The sequence below is a fragment of the Apodemus sylvaticus genome, chromosome 21 (genome assembly GCF_947179515.1).
Source record: "Apodemus sylvaticus chromosome 21, mApoSyl1.1, whole genome shotgun sequence".
NCBI classification, from domain to species: Eukaryota; Metazoa; Chordata; class Mammalia; order Rodentia; family Muridae; genus Apodemus; species Apodemus sylvaticus.
This window is the reverse complement of record NC_067492.1, coordinates 49,507,045-49,527,320: the sequence shown is the minus strand read 5'-3', so window position 1 is coordinate 49,527,320 and position 20,276 is coordinate 49,507,045.

The window sequence follows — 20,276 nt, the reverse complement described above, 5'->3', positions numbered from 1 at the left end:
TTTAGCAGAACATCCTTTCTCCTGTGTCAGCTTTAGTGAAATATTTCTTCATAAGTCTGCCTTAGTCTTGCACTTGTGTCCACTTTAATGAACGTCATGTGTTTACCTCACCAAAACACCATCTAACATAACTGGCTCTACAAAGAATCTTTACGTTTCCACTTCAGTGTACCAATGAAGGTCTTAAGCCTTTTTATTTCTCCTTCAGTCATATAGTGGAGGACATGTTACTTCTCCATTCACAAAAATCTAAATGATACTGATGAACATTCATAAAAATTTGATAAGAGTTTGAAAGGAAGATACTATTAGAAGTGAGTGCACATGGTAATCAAAAGTGCAGTGGTGGTTTTGACATTTCAATTCCTGGCTGATGTTGGAATTGATACCAAAGAGAGATGAGTTTTGACACTTGGAACAGTTTAGGAATGATGAATCACATCTCTGTGACATTATCCTTTTGGGTGATGCCTATCACCCTTAATTTTAACTGTAGGGAGTAAGATAAAAAGGTGAGTCATTTCTAGAAGATTAAAACATGTTTTTAATCTGATTTCTCCAGGCTAAGTAGAGTGAAGATTTGAAAAATTATGCTGAAAAGTCAGCGATATTTTTAGATTGTGTTTCCGTGTGCCCAGTGTCTTTGGTTTTCACAGGCTGTGTGAGGGTATTGTCATTCCCACGTTACAGGGAAGTATGGTGAATGGTGGAGATTAGCACACTAACTCAAGCATGAAAGACTTTAACTTGGCAGGAAAAACAGGAATAGAGCAACTTCTGGGTTTAAACTTGGGTTCTTTCCCTGCCCTCGCTACAACACTAATTATAATAATTTATGTTTCAGATAGCATCTGTTATTCCAAAGTTAGTCTATTTATCAATATTTTCTAGTTCATATTTTTCAAAAGAACACTCGGAATGTTCAAGTTCTTAGACTGGCTTTCTGGAGCTGTTACTGCACACACTTGTATTCATGATGTACAGATACTCTCTACCGTGTCTCCAGGTTTTAGTGTAGGCAATGGTGACACACTTCAGAGTCACATCTATCATGGAGGCTGCTGCTCGAAAGATATTTCTCAGTCTCTAAACTATGTGCCAATGTAAGGGTGACTTAGCATCAGGTGGTAGAAAATTCCTTTCCAATTAACAATTAAATTTTAAATAAGCAAAGGCTTCACAATAAAATAGAAAAAGTTCCAAGCTCAGAATTGTTTTATCTAAGTCTGAAGGTGAGATGGCTTTGATTTCTCCTAGAATAATATATCACACATGGTGGGAAGTTTGAACTTTTGCACAAACAGCCTTCTCCTGCTTTATTTTTTAAAGAAACCTCAGCCTGTGGCGATTTGGCAAATAGATGTTAATGATCCTAGTCATTCGGATCAAATCTGCATCTCGTGATGTTACAAGCCTCTAGTGACATCACGCAGGACTCCCTCAATGTGAAGCTATCCACCATAGTTAGAAGTGTCCACAGAGTGCAAGAACTAGTAATTATTGCTTAGGGAAAAAGAAGTCAGTAGACCCCTGGCTTTAGTTTGAATTTTCATTAAGCCCTGTTCTGTGTTAGAACTGACATTGATGAAATGCTTCATCCCATGTAAATTATGCAGTCAACAGCAGCCGTGGTGGAAGAGCTCACGGAGACAGCTGCCCCGCACATTGCTGTTTGCTGCTCTTCAGAGGCCTGGCTTCTTGCTTTAATTAAACACGGATAGGTTGGCTCTTGTCCATGTAGTTGTGGGAATCAAGCTGTCAGCCTGTCCATGCTGGACATTTGTCACATTTCTTTATTTTCTGTTCTCTACAGCACTTCGATTTGATGGCTGGATTATAAATTGGTGAATTCTCAACAGGGCCTTTGTCTGCTACTTCAAGCAAGAGTACTTGCTTCTTGTGCAGAGGGGAAGTGAGAGTTACATGACTGGCTTCCTGTCCCATCACAAGGCCACCCTTGGCCGGATCCTGCCTCTTGGCCTTTGCTGGACTCCATCAGACTGCTTCAGCCACTGTCGTTTTCCTCTGTGCCTGCTCAAGCCCACTACTTCGCCGGCTGTCGTTTCCTGTTAATGCCGAAGACGTCTACACTTATTGAAGTCAGCCTGAAATTGGTTTCTTTGATTTTTGCTAAAGAAAATTGACCTGATGATATCAAAAATGTTTGCTATTTTCTGCAACACCAAATCAATCACATTTTTTTTTCAGAAAAGAATAGTCAAAGCAGAGGATTTAACCAATATTCTGGTGCAAAAATTTAGTAGCAGCCTTCCTTGCTTCACAGCTATCAGTTATTTAAGAACAAACCCTGACACATCAATTCGAGGTTACCTCACTTTTCAAAAGATTGTAACCAATTTCTGAAAAGGCATTTCCTTCTGTAGTATGAAGTCCAAGTTTAATGTACCAAGAGATCTTCATAAATATTAATTTTTATACTTTCCAAAATGTAAACATTTGATTGAAAACATATACCATTAGGTTATATGATTTTAGAACGTTTTAAGTTTCGCTTAAGGCACACCCAATTATAATCAATATTTTAGATTTACTCTTTGAAAAGAACAGATTTGGGATGGTCTTGTAGCTCAGTTGGTAGAGTGCATTGCTATTGTTCAAGAAGCTTCAGGGTTTCTCCCCTGGACCACACTACCCAGGTGTGGTGGTGCACGCCTGTGCTTATAGCGCTTGGCTGGAGGAGCAGAAGTCCAAGGCTGGTTACTCAGTGAAACTGAGAATAGCCTGGGCTATGTGAGATCTTATCTTAAAAAGCAAAAATTGTTTCAATAATAATAGTAACAACAACAACAACAGCAACCACCAAACCTTACAATCAGTTCATCTAACTACCAGGAAGGATGTCACATAGCTCTATGTTTTATTCCATGGATATTGCAGGATACCCCACAAATATACTTTCGATAGAAAAAAAATGTTGCCAATGATGCATTGCTTTCTTTCCAGTACCATATTTTTTCATTAACTTTGGAGACTTCTTCTCAGCAATATGATCTGTATATTGTCACCAGAAAGTGTGTAATAATGAATAATGCTTCTGCAGTGCCGTCTCTTCCCTCTCATTAGTATGAAACATTATCAAATTTCTTCCTCAGAAATATTATTCTGTAACTGTTCAGAAAAGACAAAATTCATTTCCAAAGCGGCCCCAGTGCTTGGTCTGAAAATGAAGACGAAGCCTTGAAAATGTCTCAGCCAGGAACTGGAAGCTGCCAGTGGGACCACAAATAAATGGAACGACGATCCAATAAAATGTAATATCAAAACTTATGCAAAATTACCACAACTCTAAGAGGCAATTGTTCCAATTGATTCGGTGTATTCATACCCATTAAGCAAGCAAGTATTATTTTCTAAGCTGCAACATTTACATTAATATTTTCATTAGTACTATTATGCTTTGATAAGCCAACCTTAACCCACAATGTCTGCTTTTGTTAGCAGAACAACATTAGGCAATAGTATGATAAAATGCATTAAATAATAAGACCCAAATCAACAGAGGAGAATGCTAAACACACAGTGGTGAGAACATGTGAGAAAGGTGGGTGCCCTTTGCTGACTCATTGAGAGTCGTGCTGATTCAGGCAGAGCATACCCAGGGCATGCTTGCACTCATAAAGATGTGACGATCAATGAGAACACACAGTGATTCAGAGTTCGGAGGTCGTATTGCTCTGACTATCAAAGAGGATTATACAAATGTGTTTTTATTGTTTTTTCCCTCTGAAATCATCAAAGACCAGATGATCAGTTGGTAAACCACAAACCATTTTGCCAAATACATGTTGAGAAACTCTAGGTTAGAATGGTGTTTTCGATAATTTTTTCCTTCGTTTTGAGTTAAGGTCTTTTTTGTTTTAAAGATTTATTTATTTTATGCATATGAGTACACCGAAGCTGCCTTCAGACACACCAGAAGAGGGCATCAGATCCCATTACAGATGGTTGTGAGCCATCATGTGATTGCTGAGAATTGAATTCAGGACCTCTGGAAGAGCAGTCAGGGCTCCTAACTGCTGAGGCGTCTCTCCAGCCCTTGAGCTAAGGACTTACAAGCCGGTATTGAATGTATGATTCTTTATCCCAGCCTCTTGGGTGTTAGGTTTACTAAATAAGCTACCATGCCCAACAGCATGCTCACAAAACTTATCAATTAAATATGTATTTATTCTAAGTGTTCATTTATTTAAAACATGTCAAATAATTCATATTTCCAAAAATTTATGCACCTTGAAATCTGACTAAAAATACAAGTTAAAAAAGACAAAATGAAAGCAAAGTAATTTATGCTTTAAAGTAACTCGGCTAGACTGAGGTTAGTGACCAAAGTGACAGCTCATGCTGGCAAGGATGTGGAGCAAAGGCAACACTGTTCCATTGATGGTGGGAGTGCAAACTTGTATAGTCACAATGAAAATCAACATAACACTTCCTCAGAAAGAAGTGAATCAATCTACTTCCAGATCCAGCTATACCACTGTTGGACATATACCCAAAGGACACTTTATCCTAACACAAGGACACTTGCTCAACAGCGTTCATTGCTCCACTATTTATAATAGCCAGAAATTGGAAACAGATTAGATATCTATCAGTGGATGACTAGATAAAATGAAAAAAAAAGTCCATTTACAAAATGGAGTATTATTCACCTGTTAAAAAATTACATTATGAAATTTGCAGGCAAATGGGTGGAATGCGAAAAAGTAATCTGAGTGAGGTAACCAAGACCCAGAAATACAAATATGGCACGTATTCACTTATATCTGGATGTTAACTGTGAAATAAATGACAACCAGCAACAATCCATAGACCCAATGAGTTTAGGTATTGAAGAAGGGACCAGGGAGGACATTTTGATCTCTTTCAGAGGGGGGAATAGAAAACAGAATAGAGTTGATAAGTGGACTGGGGTGGTGGAGGATAGGCAGGAACAGGAGGATCAGGGGGATTAGGAGGCAAATGGGATTGAGGCAGAGAATGCAGAGAGACAGCTAGAATTGAGGGTTGTTTGAGCGATATATGGAAACCTAGTGTACTGTATACTTCCTAAAATGTATGACGGTGATCTTAAAGAAGTCTCCAAATAATGAGGAAGATGGGGTCTCAAATGACCATCTCTTGTTATCAAACAAAGCTTTGAGTACAGGGACTGGGTTACACCCATTTGAGTTTTTAGCCAAAAGGGTCCCATGGCAACCCTAAACAACCCAGGCTGTTGTCAAGGTAACAGGCTTTTCTCTATCAACTGACAGCAAGATGCCATTGTTGAAGACAACACCCACACAACTTCACTGAATGTGGAGAAGTTGAATGGTGTTTACACACACAGCCTTCATCTCGGTGGTCCAGTGTCTTTGGTACCGGAAGGTACTCTAGAGGCTACCAAAAGAGAAATGCAAATACCAGCACGGCCACAAACCTTTGATTTGCAATCTATTCTGTGGAAAGCATTTGCTAGGGTAATGGTGGCACAAAGCTTATGGGAATAATCAAACAATGCCTGATTTGATGTAAGGCCTACTCCGTAAGATGGAGTCCATAGTTGACGACTCCTGTTTCTGTGCCTACTGCTGCATCCTAGCAGCCATTTGAGCCTGGGAATTATCTGACCTCAGTATCCCATGCATCTATGTAGAAAGAATGCCTGCCAATTGTCAGTCTTTCTTTCTTTTTATTGAAAATAGATTCTTTCTCATATAATATATCCTGATTATATCTTCCCCCCACTCTACTCCCAGTCCTTCTCTACCCCCACTCCCCTCTGATCCATCCTTTTCTGTCTCGCGTAAGAAAAGCACAGGCTTCTAAGATATAATAATAATAAAATAGTACAAGACAAAACAAAATCTGTTACATCAAAGTTGGACAAGACAAACCAACAGAAGGAAAAGAGCCCAAGAGAAGGCACAAGAGTCAGAGACTCACTTGTTTGCACACTTAGGAATAAACACTAAACAGAAGCCAGAGGATCTGGTGCAGACCCATGTCAGCCCTGTGCATCTGCTTCAGACTCTGTGAGTTCATAAGAGTTTTACTCGGTCGATTTAGAGGGCCTTGTTCTTATAGTGTCCTCCGTCCCTGTGCTCTCATACTCTCCTTCTGCCTTCTCTTCTGCAGGGTTCCCTGAGGGGAGGGACTTGCCAGAGATATCCCATTTAGCATATTTGAAGATCTCTCATTCTCTGCATAATGTTTGGTAGTGGGTTTATATATTTGTTCCCATCTGGTGCAGGAGGAGGCAGGCCCCTCTGATGATGACTGAACAAGGCAGTAATTATGGATATAACAGAATGCCATTAGGACTTATTTATTACAACATTTTATCCTGGTTCTCCAGGCTATCTAATCGGTGGTTCTTCGTCACCTAACCCATGCTTGTTGTTGGTTTCAACTTGTGAAGTGGTCCTTTAATACAATCAGATTTTGGTTGGTTACTTCTCCAAGTTTTGTGTCACAATTGCCACAACGTATCTTGCAGGCAAGCCAGCATTGAAGACCAAAGGTTTGTGGTTGGCTTGATGCTTCCACTTTTCTTTTGGTACCATGTAGAGTCCTTTCTTATACCAAAGATGACAGAACATGAGAGTCAAGGCTCTGTGTAGGCACCAACTCAACCTTACCATGTTCAGTGAGTTGTGAGTGTTATCTTTAGCAAAGGGACCGACCTTGCTTTCAGTTGGTAGAGAGCAACCTATAGTATTGGCAACAGCCTCAGTTGTTTGCAGATTCCCAAAACTAGGAGGCTTTCTAGCTGAGTATGTGAACTGCTCACTAGAGACTGAAGTTTTCTACCAGCCTAGTAATAAAGTGTGGCCACATGAGTGGGGCTAACTAATAAGGTGAAAGCAAAAGTGATCTTTGTGATTTACAAGAAGATGTCAAATTTAAAGGTCTGTGTAGCTCACTCCTTCCCCCTGCACATTCAATTGCAGTGGTGACGGCAAAGCTTCCATCTTGGAGCCATGGATGGAAACTGTTTACTGAAAATGGCAGAAGCATCTTGTCAAGGGCTGAAACATGGAAGAGAAGCAGGCTTTTTCTTTGAGCCAGCGCATTTTAGTTTTTCTGGGTTTGTTTTGTTTTTAAGCAATGTCCTACCACACACCGGTGAGTGGCTTACATGTCACGCTGGCCTCAACCTTGCAGCAGTCTTGCTGCCTCTTACTCCAGAGTACAGGGGCCACAGGTGTGACACTGCTCTAGGTTTTCTTAGTACGGGCTCTTGCCCTGTGTACTCTATTGTGACTCCATATTTCTTTATGTAGGAGGGGCATTGTCAAATGATGTCTGTTAATAGTTTACCCAGAAATGTCTAAAATGAAACATTAGTGACTTTGATGCATCCTTTTTACCCATAAGAAGCAGAAAGAAAGGACAGCATAATGAATGACATGAGGATATGGTAGCAACCGCCACTATTTATCAGGTACATACTGGTGCTCAGCATAACCTTTATTGCTCAATCCCAAATATCTATACATTTTAAATCATTCTAATTTGCCAGACAAATGTGTTTGTTTAGAAAAATTTAAATGCTTTACAATTACTAAGAAAAAATCTAATAAATCATTATGATAATAGTTACTATGCCAATATGACTTAAGAGATATACAGATAAACATGAGAATGTTTACAGAAAAGACTAGAATTTCCATTAGCATATAGATTAGAAACCACCTGACCACTGCCATGAGGGTGAACATCATTCACATCTGGGGGCCTTGGACAGAAGACAAGGTTAGAGGAGAGGGGACAGCACCTCACTCTGATGGACCTTGCCCTAGTCACATCAGAGGAAGTCCTGGTTCCCAGATGGTAGGTGACACATCACATCAACTTACACTTTATATAAACAATGCTGAGAAACTAACACCAGTTGTCCTCTGGTCTCCTGGGTCCCTAAGCTCATCATGAGGTAGTCAGTTTTATTCTGGTTTGGCAAAGATTAGCAATGTAGTTCAAAACATCTCTGGTGAGCACTGGGTGTAGTGTCCAAGCACTCAGGAGGCCGAGACAAGAGGATTATCAATTCAAGGTCAACCTTGGTTACATGTGAGATCCTAGTTTTTTTTTTTTTTTTTTTAAATCTGGAAGCAAAATATCAGATTTTATAGCTTATCAAGAACTATTCTGTACCGTTCTCATTTGTGACCTTTCATCACTTTTGTTAGCTACAAATTGATCTTCCCTATCCTCTTCCTTCCTCTTCTTATGTTTGATAGAATTTCTAGACATAAAAGAATGGAAGGAGAGCTAGCTGCCCAGAGACTGATCATTAGTACCATTCAACGAAGTATGGATGTCACATGAAAGAAATGCTTAGGAAAAAAATTTCTAGCAGAAAATTCTTCAAATATTTTATTGTGTATATAAACTTGCTAACTTTGATGTCTTTCACCAAAAACATTCTCTATGTAAAAACAATAGAAATAAATAAGTCCAAAAGGAGTCTGGTAAGATATCATCTAAAGGAAGCTAAGGATGAAAATCAGGATTTGTCTGACACAAGGAGGGAACAGTAGGGAAGGCCTCAACCACACTCTTGTAGTGCAGTGTAGGGTCTTCACAGATTCACAGTAAGAGGTACGATAGCATAGGTAATCAGGCAAGACTTTAAGACTCATTAATTTGAATTCTATTAAGGAACTTTGGAAAGCTGGAGCTTACCAAGGAGACTGGAGTAGCCATTGGTTCTTCATTCATTTATTTCATTGACTGAGTAACTGCCCAGTACCCATTGTATGTCAGAAATTAGGTACAGAATCTATGGGGCTGAGTGAGAGAGAAACAAAATTCATGTTTTCACAATTTGCATTCTGCTGAACAACTGAGGAAAACTTCCAGAATAAAACGACTGGCTTTATTTCTTCCGCGGTAGGAATTGTGTTAGCACCAGGGTCCTGAGTTGGAAGGGCACTGAAGGAGAGGACCTGGTATCCATAAATATGCTTGAGCAGACAATCAAGCAGGCCATTTCACTGCCCACCTCTTCAGAACAGGGGCTAAAATTGCATAGTCTGTGTTGAAAATATAAATTCCTGTAGAAAATTCAGGTTCTCGAATTTTCTTTTATTGCTATGATAGAATTGTGACTTGATGTAATTGGCTGTTTCAGCAACCCACTTGACTTTGTTATTATAGACCTAGACCAGAAGGAACCACAGACTGGGGAAATATGTAAGCCTTTGCTCTCTCACTGATGGCTGGTTTGAAAAGTAGATGTTTAACAAAGGCTGTGCTCAAACCCACAGCTTAGTCACAACAAGCGAACTTAATGTCATCTGGCTGCCTTGCCATTCAGGGTAAGTGCTTGCTACAGTTAAGCTCTGTGGGTTAGGAGACCTAAGCTTAAAGATAAATATCTTCTATCAACTACAGGCATGCAGCTTCTGTGCTATCTCACTTCCTGAAGTTTTCAGAAGCTTGCTTATTTAAAGCGTTTTGCCTTATTTTTAATCCTAAAATAGGAGCGCTAATACACGTGGCCACAGTGGCTGACAGTAAAGGCAGGGACTTCAGTAGCCAGTCAAAGTGTCTTGTTGTTTACTCGTGTAGAAAAGAGCCCATGTTTTCATTTCATTAAAAGATCGGCTGGCCCTTTCCTCCTTTAAAGGAACAAAGTAAATTGTCGTGGAATTAGCTGCCCTTTTTAAGACTCTTATGCAAATTGGCAGCAGGGCTTAGCAGCTCCAGAAGAAGCTGATAACTGTGGCAAATAGGAAACTGGGAGTGCGTTTGCTTATAGACACATAAGTGACAGAACTGAAAGGTCAAACATGAACTAATAGACTTCACAGAAAAGCAAACCGGGAGTCTGAAGTCTGTACAGTGAGCAGAACGACACAGTGAGTCAGAATCTTTGAAAGGAAAATCTAAGTGGAGAAAAAGCCAAAGACATATACTGTGAACTTAGAGGTGGAAGAAAATGGGCATAGCAATAGATTGTTCTGTGCTAATCAGAATATGAAGAACAGAAAATGAAGTCAGCAGATGAGAAGCTGTGTACCCATGACAACTTGGGTCATTCCCGTTTTCTGACAAGCTCTCTGCCACACTTAAATCTATAACAATGGCTCCCTGTCCTAAGAGTTTGTAGTTTTGTTTTTGCCTTTATATTTCACATATCTGTCTTCTGATGAACAGCCTAGTTGTACTTCGGGAATGTAGATCTCATTTTCAAGGGACATACTGAAATAGTATTTTGGAGGAGAATGATACATTTTTTAAGTAAAAAGGCACAAACAAATCACAGCTTTGCTGACTCTCAGAGTCCTTGGCTCATTTTTCATTTGTTTCAATTATAGAACCTAATTAAACAATAATTCTTGCACATTTCATTGGAAGAAAGATTGTGCAGCATATGCCAAGGTTAATTATTGGGCAATTGAGTCTAACAGTGAAGGAAGGGTATTGTAATTAGTGCCTATGCAGAGAATAGTGTGAACGTGCACTTTCTGTGATGTGTAAAGCCCCATCAGAAATGCACATGTCTACGGATGACCGTCGCAGTACCCAGCTTGGCCTTCAGTGTTCATAGCCAGCTTCTGTGCCCTGTGTTGGGTTCCAGGGAGGAAGCAAGGCCTTCCTTTCTGGGTGCTGGGCTGATGTCTGCTCTCATTTTCAGATGCACAGCCATGGAGAGATCTATAAGAATTACGATGAAGCAACGAAGCCTGCATTTGGGATCAAATGCATTGGGTTTAGTTTTTAGCCTTAGGCCTTCTTGACCTTGTTGACTATAGAATGGAAAAGTTGGATTCAGTGATCTTTAAATACACACACACACACACACACACACACACAATTCTACAACTTTTCAAAATTCTATCATTTCTAATGTTTCTTTCAAATTATTTTTGTTTCTAAACATTTGTTCTGAATGGTTTTATGTCAACTTGGCATAATATAAAGTCACCTAAAAAACATGTGCCCTTAAGATCAGGTGGAAGGCAAGCCCACAGGGCATTTTCTCTTTTCTTTTCTTTTTAATATTTTTTAGCATTTAAATTTTTAAAAATTAATTATGTTATTTATCTACATAGCAAGTGTTGCCCTCCTCCCGGTTTCCCCTTCTAGAGTTTTTTATCCCATCCCCCTCCTCTTTGCCTCTGAGCGGGTGCTCCCCCCATCTTGGGCATCTCCCTTTCCTGGGGCCTCAAGTCTCTACAGGATTAGGCGCATAATCTCCCACTGAAGCCAGATAAGGCAGTCCTCTGCTACAGATGTGGCAGGGCCCACAGACCAGTCCAAGCATGCATTTTTACTCGAGGCTTAGCCTCTGGGAGTTCCCAGGGGTCTGTGTTAGTTGATATTGCTGGTCTTCCTATGGGGTTGCTATCCTCTTCAGCTCCTCCAGTCCTTCCTCTAATTCTTTTTTTTTTTAAATATTTATTTATTTATTATATATAAGTACACTGTAGCTGTCTTCATACACCAGAATAGGGTGTCAGATCTCTTTACAGTTGGTTGTGAGCCACCATGTGGATGTGGGATTTGAACTCATGACCTTTGGAAGAGCAGTCGGTGCTCTTACCCGCTGAGCCATCTCTCCAGCCCCCCCCCCTTTTTTTTTTTAATTTTATTTTATTCATAGGAATACACTGTTGCTGTCTTCAGACACACCAGAAGAGGGCATCTGATCCTGTAACAGATGGCTGTGAGCCACCATGTGGTTGCTGGGAATTGAACTCAGGACCTCTGGATGAGCAGTCAGAGCTCTTAACCACCGAGCTACCTCTCCAGCACCACCCTCTAATTCTTCCATAGGGGTCCCTGACCTCAGTCAATGGTTGGCTGTAAGTATCTGCAGCTGTCTCAGTCAGCTGCTGGTAAAGCCTCTCAGAGGACAGCCATGCTAGGGGTTCCTGTCTGAAAGCACAACATAGCATCAGTAAAAGTGTCAGGGTTTGGTACCCACCCATGGCATGGATCCCAAGTTATGTCAGTCACTGGATGACCTTTCCTTCAGTCTCTGCTCCATTTTTGTCACTGTATTTCTGTTAGACAGGAACAACTCTGGGTCAGAAAGTTTGACGGTGGGTTGGTGACCCCATCTATCCATTGGAGGCCCTGTCTATCTACTGGAGTGGTATCTTCAGGTTCCATCTCTCCACTTTTAGGCATTCCCTATTGAGTCCTGGGAGCCTCTCACATCCCAGATTTATGGGATTTCTGGAGGCTCCCCCACCCCACATGCCCAGCAGCTGTATATTTCCATTCATTCTTCTGCCCCTCTTGGCTTCTCCCCTGTCTTCCCTTATACCTAATCCTGTCCCCTCCCTTTACCTTGAACCAAGGTTGCTCCCTCCCTGTCTCCCCTGATTATTTTGTTCCCTTTTCTAAGTGGGATTGAAGCATCCTCACTTGGGCCTTCCTTCTGTTCAACTTCATACAGTCTTTGAGTACTCATGGGTATTCTGTACTTCTTGGCTAATATCCACTTATCAGGGAGTACATACCATTTTTGTCCTTTTAGGTCTTGTCATCTCACTCAGGCTGATTTTCTAGTTCTATCTATTTGCTTGCAAAATTCATGATGTCCTCATTTTTAATAGCTGAATAGTATTCCATTGAGTAAATGAACGACATTTTCTGTATCCATTCTTTGTTTGAGGGACATCTGGGTTATTTCCAATTTCTGGCTATTGCAAATGAGTTAACTATGAACATAGTGGACCTTGGTGGGACATCTTTTGAATATATTCCCAGGAATGGTATTTCTGGGTCTTCAGTTAGAATTATTTCCAATTTTCTGAAGAACCACCAGATTGATTTCCAGAGTGGTTGTACCATTTTACGATGGAAGAGTGTTCCTCATTCTCCACATCCTCATCAAAATGCACTTTCCTTTGAGTTACTGATCTTAGCCATTCTGATTGGTGTAATGTAAAATCACAGGGTTCCTTGAATTTGCATTTCCCTGATGACTAAGAATGTTGAACATTAGTTTAAGTACTTCTCTGTTATTCAAGATTGCTCTGTTGAGAATTCTGTTTAGCTTTGTATCTCATTTTTAAATTGGGTTTTTTGTTTTTCTGGAGTCCAAGTTCTTGAACTCTGTATATTTTGGATATTAGCCCTATATCAGATGCAGGGTTAGTGAAAATCTTTTCCCAATCTGTAGGTTGCTGTTTTGCCCTATTGCCAGTGTCCTTTTCCTTATAGAAGCTTTTCAGTTTTGTGAGGTCCCATTGGTGTTCTCTTTAAGAGATTTCCCTCTGTGCCGATAAGTTTGAGGCTCTTCCACACTTTCTTTTATTAGATTCAGTGCATCTGATTGTATGCTGAGGTTCTTGATCCACTTGGACTTGAGCTTTGTGCAAGGTGATAAATGTCGATCATTTTGCATTCTTTTACATGCAGACTGCCTGTTAGACCAGCACCATTTGTTGAAGATGCTTTCTTTTTTCACTGTATAGTTGTGGCTTCTTTGTCAAAGATCAAGTGTCCATAGGTGTGTGCGTTTATTTCTGGGTCAACAGTTCTCTTCCATTGATTGATCTGCCTGTCTCTGTAACAATACCATGCAGTTATTTATGACTATTTTCTGTAGTACAGCTTGAGGTCAGGGATGGTGATTCATCCAGAAATTCATTTATTGTTGAGAATTATTTTCTCTAACCTGGGATTTTGATTTTCCATATGGAGTTGAGAATAGTTCTTTCCATTTCTTTGAAGAATTGTGTTGGAATTTTGATGGGGATTACATTAAATCTATAGATTGCTTTTGGTAAGATGGCTAATTTGGCTATGTTAATCTTACCCATCCACGAGCATGGGACATCTTTCCTTCTTCTGAGGTCCTCTTTGATTTTTTTCTTCAGGGACTTGAGGTCCTTGTCATACAGATGTTTCACTTACTTGGTTAGCGTTATACTAGGATATCTTATATTATTTGTGGTTGTTGTGAGGAGTACTGTTTCCTTAATTTCTTTTTCAGTCCATTTATTGTTTGTATAAAGGAAGGCTACTGGTTTTTTTTGGAGTTTATATGCAGCCACTTTGCTGAAGATGGTTATCAGCTGTAGGAGTTCACTGGTAGAATTTTGTGGATCACTTATGTATACTATCATATCATCAGAGAATAGTGATACCTTGACTTCTTCCTTTCCAATTTGTATCCCCTTGATCTCCTTTAGTTATTTTACTGCTCTCTCTACTTTAAGTACTATATTGAGTAGATAGGGAGAGAGTGAGTAGCCTTGCCTTGTCCCTGACTTTAGTGGGATTGCTTCAAGGTTCTCTGTATTTTATTTGATGTCGATTGTTGGTTTGCCGTGTATTGCTTTTATTATGTTTAGGTATGTGCCATTAATTCCTGATCTCTCCAAGACTTTTAACATGAAGGGGTGTTGGGTTTTGTGGAAGACCTTTTCAGCAGCTAATGAGATGATTGTGTGATTGTATGCAGCAAAATGCCGAATCCTATTTGTGTATGTAGTTTGTTAGCTTGTGTCTTTTTATTGGGGAATTGGTTCTGTTGATGTTGAGGGATATTGGAGGTGATATTATGTGCAAATGATTCTCTTCTTTTTTTTTTTTTTTTTTTTTTTTTTTTTTTTTGTTAGATGTTTAATTTCCCGTGCTTTCTTGGGTGTAATTACCCTATTTTGTTAGAAATTTCCTTCAAGTATTAGTAGAAAGATAGTGTTTAAATTTGGTTTTGTCATGGAATATCTTGGTTTCTCCATCTGTGATGATTAAGGAATTTGCTGGATATCGTAGCCTGGTCTGCACCTGTGGTCTCTTAGGGTTTGTCTGACATTTGTCTGGAATCAGCTTTTAGAGTCTCTATTGAATAGCCTGGTGTGATTCTGATAGGTCTGCCTTTATATGTTACTTGGCCTTTTTCCATTGCAGCTTTTAATATTCTTTCTTTGTTCTGTACATTTAGTGTTTTGATTATTATTTGGCAGTTATATTTTCTTTCTGGTATTGTTCTGTAAGCTTCTTGTCCATTATGGCCATCTCTTTCTTTAGGTTAGGGAAATTTCTTTTGGGATTTTGTTGAAGATGTTTTCTGACCCTTTGAACTGAAAATATTCATCCTCCTCTATTCCTATTATTCTTAGGTTTGGTCTTTTCATTGGGTCCCAAATTTCCTGGAAGTTTTGGGTTAACATTTTTTTATGCTTTGTATTTTTCTTGGCTGATGTTTCAATATCTTCTTTGGTATTTTCTAGGCCTGAGATTCTCTTTTACCTCTTGTATTCTGTTGGTGATACTTACATCTGTAGCTCTTGATCTCTTTCCTAGGTTTCTACCTCCACAGTTATCTCCATTTGTGATTTCTTTATTGTTTCTATCTCCAGTTTTCGGTATTGGACCATTTTGTTCAATTTATTTACCTGTTTCATTGTATTTTTCTGCATTTTTAAGGATTTTGTTTTTTCTTTAAGGGCTTCTACCTGTTTTCCTTCCTTCCTTCCTTCCTTCCTTTCTTTCTTTCTTTCTTTGTTTCTTTGTTTCTTTGTTTCTTTGTTTCTTTCTTTCTTTCTTTCTTTCTTTCTTTCTTTCTTTCTTTCTTCCTTCCTTCCTTCTTTCCTTCCTTCCTTCCTTCCTTCCTTCCTTCCTTCCTTCCTTCCTTCCTTCCTTCCTTCCTTTCTTCCTTTTATTATGCTTTAAATTAGTCTCTTAAAGCGAGTTACTAAGAAGGTGACCCCGAATGGCTATTAAAAGGAGTTTTTATACTTTTTAGGGGCATAGGTTACATCAGCAAGATTACAGTTCAAACTTATTGACTATGCATATTGGCCTTTAAATCTATTGGCGAGCAAGCATGACACACATTTGAACTCTATGTGGGACTTTCCAGAGGGTCAGGTAACTATCAGTACATTCTGAGAATTTTTTTTACTCAAGAATGTTCCTGTGGGTGGAGAAGGGAACTTGACCTAGCCTTAACTCCAGGTGGGAAGGGAAAGATTTAAGGAAAGTGTGGGACTGGAAAAGCCCCTAGGGTCCCTCATTTCCCCTCTTTTCCTTTTTTTCCTTTTCTTTTTCCTTTCCTTTTCCTTTTTCTTTTTCTTTTCCTTTTTCTATTTCTATATTCTTTGTTTACATTCCAAATGATTTTCCCTTTCCCGGTTTCCCCCTCCCCATAAGTCCCATAAGCCCTCTTCCCTCTGCCAGGTCCCCAATCAACCCCTCCCACTTCTCTGTCCTGGTATTCCCCTACAATGCTGCATCAAGCCTTTCCAGGACCAGCGCCCTCTCCTTCCTTCTTCTTGGGAATGATTTAATATGTGAGTTGTTTCTTGGGTATTCAGGCTAATATCCACTTATCAGTGACTGCATTCCATGTGTGTTCTTTTGTGAATGAATTACCTCACTTAGGATGATATTTTCCAGTTCCAACCATTTGCCTAAGAATTTCATGAATTCATTGTTTTTAATTGCTGTGTAATATTCCATTGTGTAAATATACCACATTTTCTGTATCTAATCCTCCATTGAGGGACACCTGGGTTCTTTCCAGCTTCTGGCCATTATAAATAAGGCTGCTATGAACATAGTGGAGCATGTGTCCTTATTGCAGTGTCGGGGAATCCTCTGGGTATCTGCCCAGGAGTGGTATAGCAGGGTCCTCCAGAAGTGCCATGCCCAGTTTTCTGAGGAACCGTCAGATTGATTTCCAGAGTGGTTGTTCCAACTTGCATTCCTACCAGCAGTGGACGAGTGTTCCTCTTTCTCCACATCCTCACCAACACCTGATGTCTCCTGAGTTTTTAATCTTAGCCATTCTGACTGGTATGAGGTGCCCCTTTTCTTGTACAATCTCCAATCCTGGAGCTATGCTCAGTGGTCTTGGGTAACTAACTCAAATTCTTCAAGTCCTATTGTCAGGATCTCATATTGTTGGCCCAGGACCATCAGCAGCACTGCCCCTATTTTCTCTTTTATGAAAGCTATAATTTTGTTTACTATGTAGGGTCCAAAGGTCAACAATAGCATGAGAATAATTAGGGGTCCTAACAAGGTGGATATGAGGGTGGTTACCCAAGGGGGGGAGTTAAGCCAAGACTCAAACCCATCCTGATTCTGTTCTCTTTCTTCTGCTTGGCTATCCCTTCTCTCACCTTGGCCATTGAATTCTTAACTACCCCTGGAATGGTCTTTAGTATGTGCTTCCCGATATGTCACACCCCCAGGTAGCACAGAAAAAGTGGTGGATCCCCCAACACTGATGGATCTGCTGGATTCTTCTATTTCAGAAACGCACATATATGGGGATTTCTCTCAGGACACTCCTTAACTTCAAGTGTCTGCACCCTAAGCCCCACCCACCAAGGCTTCTTTTGGGACATGGCTTAGATTCATAAGTCCCTTGTCCCCCACAATTGAGCAATCCCTCCCCCTGTTTCTAATTTTTTTAGCAACCTGCACTAAATACCTCAATGATTTATCCTGTAGTCTCTCTAGCCTCTGAAGCTTTCCCCTGATATCTTTACTAGCCTGGTCTATAAAATACATAGTCACAGTAGCTTTGTGCTCCTTGCTTCTGAGGTTACAGGGTGTATACTGATGGAATGTCTCCATGAGTCCCTCTAGAAAGGCAGCAGGCGAATCATCTGATCCCTGACTAATGTCATGAACCTTGGTCAAGTTTGTGGGTCGTCATACAGCCCCTTTGAGATCTGCCAATGGAGCCTGGCAGTAGACCTTCAGGTGACCCTTCCCTTCTGCTGTATTAAAGTTCAAGTCTGTTCTAGTCATGGGAAAGCTGCTGTGGATGGCACCCTGGCCAATCAACGGTGTCCCCGTGTCTGAGGGGGCATTCTTTCTGGCTTGCTGCATTATCTTCTCTCGCTCTTTGTTCCCAAAGTGCACTCTCGTGAGTTGCTGGATATCATCCAAGGTGGACTGATGAGTAAATAAAAGTCTCAAAGAGATTAATCAGCCCCTTGGGGTTATCTGAAATGGGTTGGGTGTTGGGTCTTCCATATGTATAAGTTAGCCAAAGAGAAGGGCCAATATTGCATAGTCTGATTGCCCTTATCTAGAGGTGCATATCTCCTCAGCAGGAGAGCCACCATGGTATCAGGGGAGGTGGCTCTCAGACTTCGGCTCCCCATGGCAGGACTGGGAAGTTGGGGGTGTCCTCCCTCACCTCCCTCTGGTAAAGGGGGTGCAACAGACCCAGTACCATATGGGCTGATGATCCTGGAGCCAGTTCTGGTGGTGGCAGGGCCATGGGGGCAAGGATAGAGAGATATGGAGGAGGAAGATCTTGGAGAAACAGGTCCACTGTTGAAGGGTCTTGGAGGATTAACTTCTTCTAAGGTCTAGATCCCTCCACCTGTGTTTCCTTTTTCCTGAAGGCCAGAACCTATGAGGTGGGTCTTGGGGAATGGAAGGCTTTTATCTATGGGTTAGGGATGGTTCTCCATTAGATTCTTCCAGGTAACTATATAGGGCACTTGGTTTGAGTGCTCAAGGGATCCTGGCTTAAAGACTCTTTCCTCTACTGCTTCGATTACCTGTAAGTCGAAGGTCCCTACAGGTGGCCACTGTACACTGAAGGTGGGCCATTTGTAGGAGCAGAGAGTAAGTTGCCCTTCTTTACTACTACTTTCAAGTTTTCTTCTCTCTTTCTAACTTCCCTACAGTGGTTAACTAGGGTGTTTTATGGGGTAGATTTGGTTTGTTCAATGTCCAAAAATGCCAGTCCAAGAATACAGTACAAGTTAACCAATGGCAACAAACACAGAACAAGACAATCAACACACAGACAGTTTACCCTTGCCATGGGGTGTAGACAGTCCAAGTCCAAGAACACAGAGAAAGACAATCAACACACAGTTCGCCTCTGCCATGGGTGCAGAAACCAGGTTATAGCAAGACTTGGTCGGCTCCCACAGATACTGTGCCTTGCTGTTTAAAGACTATTTGCTCCTGTTTCTGAAAAGAGCAGAGTCCTCTTGACTCCCTCTGGGCATCCTGAAGTGTTCTCCAGACTCCCCAGGGTCATAGCGCATTAAGGCAAGTTGACCAGACCTGGAGAGCCAAAAGTGAAAGCAGAAGACAAAGAGACAAACACTTATGAGTCTGTTGCTGAGCTCAATCTTTTCCCCTCTGATGAGCCTAGTCAGTGGTCGATCTGTGTCTCCATGTCTCCTCGAATCCTGGATGAAGCCCTCAAATGTAAGACCCTGACAGTGGTACTTACTTGTAGATGCTCCCCGTGAGACATTGAGAGACTGATTGATGCAAAAGCAAGAGGTTCAAGACAAGTTACTAAGAAAGCGACTTTTCCTGTATTTCTTTAAGGGGATTCTTTATATCCTCCTTAAAGCCTTCTATCATCTTCATGAGATGGGATTTTAGGTCAGAACCTTGCTCTTCAGGTGTGTTAGGTTATTCAGGGCTTGCTGTGGTAGGAGAACTGGATTCTGATAGTGCCAAATTACAATGGTTTCTGTTGCTTATGTTCTTGTGTTGCTTTTGTTATCTGGTTATCTGTTGTGTTAACTGGCCTGGGTGTCTCAGACTGACTGGAGCAAGCCTTTTTGGATGCAGGTAGAGCTGTGTGACCTGGGTTAGAATATACGTCCTGGGAGGCAGGCAGTGCTGTCTTTGGTTAGTGCAGACCTTCTGTGTCCTTGGTTAGAGCAGTCCTCCCATGGCCCTGGTTAGCACAGACCTCCTATGTCCTGGTTAGGGTAGACCTCCTGGAAGACAGGCAAGCTTTGGGGTCTGGGGACAGGTACACTGATATGCCACCTATAGGTCATTTTCGTATATGTGCTGCCGAAGCGAGCACATATAGGTCATTTTCATAACTTGTAACTGATGTAGAAGGGCCCAGGCCATTGTGGGTAGGGCCACCCTGATCTATCTATTGGTCCTGGGTTCGATAAGGAAGCAGGCTAGGCATGCTCTTTGGAACAGGACAATAAGCAGCACTCCCCCATGGCTTCTGCCTCAGTTTCTGCCTTGTTTAAGTTCCTGCTCTGATTTTCTTTGTGATGGGGAAGTATAAACCAATTAAATCCTTTCCTATCCAAGTTGCTTTTGGTCACAGCAATAGTAATCCCAACAAAGACAAAAATTCATGAAAGTACAATTCAATTTAATTTTTAAACACTGGCTCTTTTTGATGTAGGCAAATACTGGATAGGGATACTACTTAGACCATTTAACTCAAGGAGAAAAAATTTGGTTATACTTCTTTTCTTTCCCACTTGCTTCAAGTTTATTGGTAAAAAACAACACAGCACACTGGTCATCTGCAAATAGTGTATAGGTAGGTG